The sequence below is a fragment of the Onychostoma macrolepis genome, chromosome 04 (genome assembly GCF_012432095.1).
Source record: "Onychostoma macrolepis isolate SWU-2019 chromosome 04, ASM1243209v1, whole genome shotgun sequence".
In the NCBI taxonomy this organism is placed as follows: domain Eukaryota; kingdom Metazoa; phylum Chordata; class Actinopteri; order Cypriniformes; family Cyprinidae; genus Onychostoma; species Onychostoma macrolepis.
The window spans coordinates 3,603,630-3,609,119 of NC_081158.1; the positions used below are offsets into that span (position 1 = coordinate 3,603,630).

The window sequence follows — 5,490 nt, forward strand, 5'->3', positions numbered from 1 at the left end:
TCCCATTCATTTCAATGGAGAGCTGGCGATTTCCGGCGACAGAGGCCGTTAGCGACTGGATGGGGCGTGTCCAGCGACGCGACAAAGTTCAGAATCATTCAACTTTATGCAAATGAAGAGCGACTTTCGGGAGCGACAGCCAATAGGAAAGAAGACGGTTGAGCTCATGTGATCGTTCTCCTCTCAGCCGTAGATAAACATACGCAATGTAAAAAAAGTAGGCTCTGCTTCTCATTCATATTTTTTGTATGTACGGATTTAATTTATATTTATATTATATTTAGTCTTTTGCCTCAAATGTTTTTATTTAGCGGCAAGAAACCTGATTCGCTGTGAAGGCAACCAGTAGTGAGAACGCCCGCTAGCAACCTCATCGCCAGCCACTGTAACCGCAGCTTCATTACTGGCCATTTGGAGGAGGATTGTCCTTTATCTGCTACACTGCACTGTCACTTCTGGTATGGATTCACAGACCTTTTGTGATATGTGAGATGTTTACTTAAAGGGACAGTTCACCCCAAAATGAAAGTTCTACCATCATTTACCCTTCAGCACCCTTATGTTTTTTCAAACCTGTATGAAGTTCTTTCTTCTGTTGAAGACAAAAAGATATTTTGAAGAATGTTGATAACCAAACAGTTCATAGTAGCCATTGACTTCCATACAGTAGTAGGAGAAAAAAGAATTACTGTGGAAATCAGTGGGGCCCGTTAACTGTCTAGTTACCAGCGTTTGGAACAACATAAGGGTGAGTGAATGATGACAATTTTCATTTTTGAATGAAATATCCCTTTAATACAATGTATAATTATGATTCTGGATTAAAAGTGTTATGTTTCTCTACAAATATTATCAGAAATATATGGGGACACACATACAGTGCCTTGCGGAAAAAAAAATCCACATTTTGTTATGCTGCTGCCTTATGTTAAACTGCTTTAAATTACTTTTTTCCACATCAATCTACACTCCATACACCATACTGACAAAGCAAAAACAGAATTGTCACAACTTCGTAAATGTATTAAAAATAAAAAACTGACATAAGTATTCAGTAACTAAATATTTAGCTGAAGAACCTTTAGTCTCAAGTTTTTTTTTTTTTTTGTTTGATGCGACAAGCTTTGCTCATCAGTATTTGGCAATTATCTGCCATCCTTCTCATCTCTTCACCTCTCAAGCTCTGTCAGGTTGGATGGGGGCAGATGCACATTTTCAGGTTTCTCCCGAAATATTAGATTTTTTTTACATATCAAAACTGCTGTGGCAGAAAAAAGGTTTGGAAACACTGATTTAATCATTAAGACCATTTTTAAAAAAATTATTATTCATTCAAGATTAAACATTTTAAATAGACTGCAGCCATTAACATTTTGTCAGAACTTCTAGTAAATTACATTTTATTTTTAGTTGTCTGTTCAGAATCGTGATGTCTGAAACTAAAAAAATTGGAATTCTCTATGCATCCAGAATCATGCAGCTCTAACTTATGTCATCATTTAATCACCCTCAAGTTGCTCCAAACCTGTATGAATTTCATTATTCTGCTCAACACAAAAGATATTTTGAAAACAGTTGTGGGGTACCATGGACTTCATATTATTTTTTTCATACTGTGGAGGTCAATGGTGCCTCACAAAAAAAAAAAAACTTTATTATGCATTATTTTGTCGATCTATTCCGTCCATGTCAGAGAATCTGAACATGAGAAACTACCTAACAGAAAAATATCTAAAATGCATATGCATACATTATAAGCTGATTTTGTGATTACAAATTGAAATCAGAATTGTCTGAATAAATAAACAGTAATTCTCTATTAATTTGCCCTTCCAGTGATATTCCAATACATTGACCATTCCAATTGAAGTTTTTTCTTATCCTTTGTATAAGTTATTTCATATGGTATTTTAACCATATGTTATGTTTATGGTAAGTAGCATAATATTTCACGTTTACTAATCAGTCCTAAAAAAGTTGAATGGCATAAACACTTTGGTTTTTACTCTGTTGTTTTCCTTACTGTAGGGGAGGGCAGCATCCTCATACATCATCTTCCTGAAAATTTTTTAAATGTCCTTTCTTTTTTTTTTTTCTTTTTTTTAAATCATTTTAGTATAACCATGATTCAGCTAAGCACAAAAGTGCTAATTTAATGTTATCTTATATAGCTGTATATCTAAAAAAATAAATATTTGTTTTGCAGAGGCTCTTAAGAAGACTGCACTGATGTCAAAGGTCAACCGGCAAGAAGCTGAGGGGGAACTCTCAAAATTGGTACAAGAGACAGAGGAGGACTGAGGGTGTCTAGAATGCACAAATGTCTGTCTGCAGTGTAAGCAGTACTGAAAAATGTATAGTTGCTGCTGCTTCTAACTGTCCCCAGTTTTTTTTGTTTTTTTTTCTTGTGCAAATGTTCAAAGCTTTCAGTAAACACTGGTTCAAATACAGGTTCAAAATGTGTGTTAACTTTAACAGTTACATTATTTTTAACAATTAGGTATCAGAATATAGCATAATATGATGGGTAGTTTCAATAAATTTGAAATTTTAAGCATATTGTCTTGTTGGGCCCACCCTAACACCCAGATAGGTTTTGCATATGATCCCTAGTTGGGCCCCACCTGAAACCCAGTGAAATCCTGCATAAAACCCACATGGATAAGTTGCATGGGGCCAACATGGAACCCGTGGACAAACCCACTTACAACCCATACTTGGATGGATCCCAGATGGGTATTGCATATGATCTCTTGTTGGGCCCCACCTAAAACCCAGGGAAATCCTGCATAAAACCCACATGGGTAAGCTGCACAGGGCCAACATGGAACCCGTGGACAAACCCACTTACAACCCATACTTGGATGGATCCCAGATGGGTATTGCATATGATCTCTTGTTGGGCCCCACCTAAAACCCAGGGAAATCCTGCATAAAACCCACATGGGTAAGCTGCACAGGGCCAACATGGAACCCGTGGACAAACCCACTTACAACCCATACTTGGATGGATCCCAGATGGGTTTTGCATATCATCCCTAGTTGGGCCCCACCTAAAGCCCAGGGAAATCCTGCATAAAACCCACATGGGTAAGCTGCACAGGGCCAACATGGAACCAGTGGACAAACGCACTTACAACCCATATTTAGATGGAACCCAGATGGGTTTTGCATATCATCCCTAGTTGGGCCCCACCTAAAGCCCAGGGAAATCCTGCATAAAACCCACATGGGTATGTTGCACGGGGCCAACATGGAACCAGTGGACAAACCCACTTACAACCCACATTTCAGCGGGTTGTACCATGTAGTAACCTTGTAGTACCCACATAAAAAATAAAGCTGGGGCCAAGATGGGTCTTGCGCATGTTGCCCAGTTGGGGCCCACCTGTTGGCAAGTACAATCCCACATGAAGTCCATGTGGGCAATTGGCATTGGGCCATTATGGAACCCACGGACAATCCCATTTTGGGCCCACTTTTTCAGCCCATGTAAAACCCACATGGGCCCCACACACAAATGTTGGCTGGGTTGCTAATCATGCTAGTAACATGCTAATCATGCTATCAACCTTTTTCTGGTTTTTACCTTTTAAACACCAGTAAATGAATACTTAACTAGCCTATTTCAAACTGAAAACCGTTAAACTTCAAGCTTTCACAACTGCTTTAAACATTCAGGCTAGGCTTTCTCAAGCCAACCTAAAGTTTGTCTCGACGAACTTTTTAATCTAGTTTTAATTAAATCTGAACAATATAAGAATAAATAAATGCTGGAACACATGGTAAATGGAGATAAAAGTCTGGTGAGGTAACAACAATGGTTTGAATATCTTTGTCCATGATTAATACATGGTGCTATTATTTACAAGAAAGCTAAAAATGTATTTCTTTTAGAAACAGTCTGTTAAAAGTTGTTTATGGTTAGACCAAATACTATTTGGTTTGATAGTATGATTCTTAAAGCAATTAATTAATAATTGTTTAACAATAAGTTGTGCCACAACTAAAGTGTCTTAATATGTTGTGGGTCCATTATATACAATTGCTATTGGATGACATAATTATGGAGGCAGACAAAATAATTTACCTTCATTTGTCATAATGTCTCCTGGCTCCAGTGTTGTTTGCTCACTTGGATTGTTCATGGCTAGTTGGTCCCTAACACCATTTCTGTTTTTTGTCCATATGACCCATAACCAGTGCCGATTCTTTCTTGTGTCCTCACCAAATAAAGCAATGGATACATCTGACCATATGTCAGATGAATATCCCTGGTCCCTGTTTAAAATATCAGCTTTCAAAAACTGAAACACAACGGCTTCCTTTCCTCCTGCTTCTGCCCATACATCTGTACTTTTTACCACTTGTCCTTTTTTATGTCTACCCATGTTGACGAGTTCTGACCTTAGTCTTCTTACTCTTTTGTTTTGCTCTAAAGAACCCGCAGTATTGCAACTTTTGAAGTTTTGGCTTATCTAACACCTGCTGTTCATCAGATGATTGCTCCAGTTTGTCCTGACTGGATAGTAGTACCTCCCACAGAGGTACATTACCACAAAATGTTATGTGAACACTACCAAAAAAAAAAAAAACACAATAGTTGTCTCAATAAAAAGCTCATTCCATTTAAATCTTTGTACCATTTTTTAGATCATTAAGTTTTCAATATAAGATGACACAGCCTAATGAAAATACTTAATGTTGTTGAATTAACCGACTTAATATTCTATCTTTTATGTTTTCCTGTAGTATTTAGCATTCATTTAATATTGCACTCACACAATATCATTCTCTATGTACACTGAGTGAATTTACAGCTTTGCAGACCTGTAACTGTCCATGGTGTTGAATTCATCATGCTGTTAAAAACACTCAGAAAACAACATCAAACAGAATGTTTATTTGGACAGGCACTTCAGTGCCTTTGAAATAGTTAAAAAAATGTCATCAAAACTTTTTGGAAACATTTTGTGCCTCTGTTGTTCAATTTGGGCCTTTGTTGTGTTGATTTAGTGACACGTGACAAAACTATAAACCAATTATTCTGAAGTCATCATTTGAACTGTAATGAGCATATATAGCCCAATTTTCACCTCTTTTTATTTAAGTGTGAATTTGTGATCATTATAATGTAACATTGTTCACCAGGTATGACTGAACAGACTGGATTGTGCCTTATTTTCAACAAATTTCTGGAGGACCCCTAGTAATGCAGATTTTGTATGTCTCCTTAATCTACATTTACATTTAGTCATTTTCCAGACGCTTTTATCCAAAGCGACTTACAATTGGGGAATGCATAAAGCGATTCATCTTGAAGAGGCAATCCGACAGACGAAGTGCTTGTAACACCAAGTCTCAGGCATTGTTCAAATAAGTACAAGCTAGCAAAAAAAGGAATAAATAAAGATATATATATATATATATACATTTTTTTTAAGTTTAGGATTAAGTCAAGTAGTGACTTCTGTCACCTTAAGACTGCAA

The 5,490-nt window shown here is 37.0% G+C and overlaps 1 long non-coding RNA gene across 1 annotated transcript; it reads left to right on the forward strand.

Moving 5' to 3' along the window:
• Positions 1-252: 252 nt before the first annotated feature.
• LOC131538421 (uncharacterized) lies at positions 253-2,554 on the forward strand. The gene is made up of 2 exons (XR_009270584.1): positions 253-458; positions 2,207-2,554. It is a non-coding gene; the product is annotated as an uncharacterized LOC131538421 (long non-coding RNA).
• The last annotated feature ends 2,936 nt before the right edge of the window (positions 2,555-5,490 follow it).